The sequence below is a fragment of the Olea europaea genome, chromosome 16 (assembly GCF_002742605.1).
Source record: "Olea europaea var. sylvestris chromosome 16, O_europaea_v1, whole genome shotgun sequence".
NCBI lineage: Eukaryota > Viridiplantae > Streptophyta > Magnoliopsida > Lamiales > Oleaceae > Olea > Olea europaea.
In genome coordinates, this window is record NC_036252.1 from 18,234,780 (window position 1) to 18,235,830 (window position 1,051).

The 1,051-nt window shown below is 35.7% G+C and overlaps 1 pseudogene; it reads right to left on the bottom strand.

Moving 5' to 3' along the window:
• LOC111412719 overlaps nucleotides 1–1,051 on the bottom strand; it is a 24,050-nt pseudogene that overhangs the window by 9,588 nt on the left and 13,411 nt on the right.

The window sequence follows — 1,051 nt, forward strand, 5'->3', positions numbered from 1 at the left end:
TTATTTCTAAAGCACAAAATTGAGAACTTCACATAATTTGTCAGGAAAGTGAGTAAAGTGAATCAGGTTTTCAGTTACATCTATAACCTATTGAGTTGAGCAACAGGGATTATCTACCAAATAAGTTCAAAGCATTTCTCCATTAAAAACTTAAAAGTACCTTTTGTGTGAACAACTGTGGCATATACAGACAACTCAAACATCTCAACACAGAGCTGTTGGGAATTTACTTAGACATACACAGTGGAATTTAACAAATTTCAATTCCCATTCAGGATTCAGCTTTGTATTTAGATAAAAACTGTGATTAGAAATATACCTTTACTTGTGATTTGCAAACTCTTTCGCGTTGTTTCTTTCCAACAGCTTGAATCTGCCTCCCACAGCTGTCCAATTGTCCAGCCTCCAATGAAATCCACACAGAGAGAAGACAGCAACTGCTAGGGTTTCTTTCTTGTGCTAGCAAGAATAATGAATCATTAGTGGACCTCAAACCCTAGCTGCATATATATATAAACCCAAACGGACCCGGCCCGGTCCGGTCAAATATTTAATTAATCCAATTAATCAAACCCGGTCCGTGAATTAATTAATCCAATTAATTAATTCGAGATTATAAATAACAAATTCAATTAATTAATTTATCCAACGATTGTTAAATTAATCAATTGACAATTTGCAGTCTTCCAATTCTCTTTTGTGTGCGACCCATTAGGTTCCCGACCACGATGCCTAACGTCGTGAAATATTATTTTGATCTAATCAAAATCGATAAATTAATACACCCTTTTAATTTATCGTCAACTCACATCCGCCGTCCCTGATTGACATCTAGCAATGTGTCAGGGCAATACATGTGACGGGAAATGTCACGTGGTATGACAAAACCAAAATCGTTCGTTTATCATGGAATTATTATCCCTTCGTCAATACGATCCGATCAATTACGAGATATGGAATTGTGTCAATCTCGATCATCGATCATATCTTTCATTCCACTATTAAGTCAATATAAATCGAAAACTCCTTTTCGACTTATGAGTACACCTTG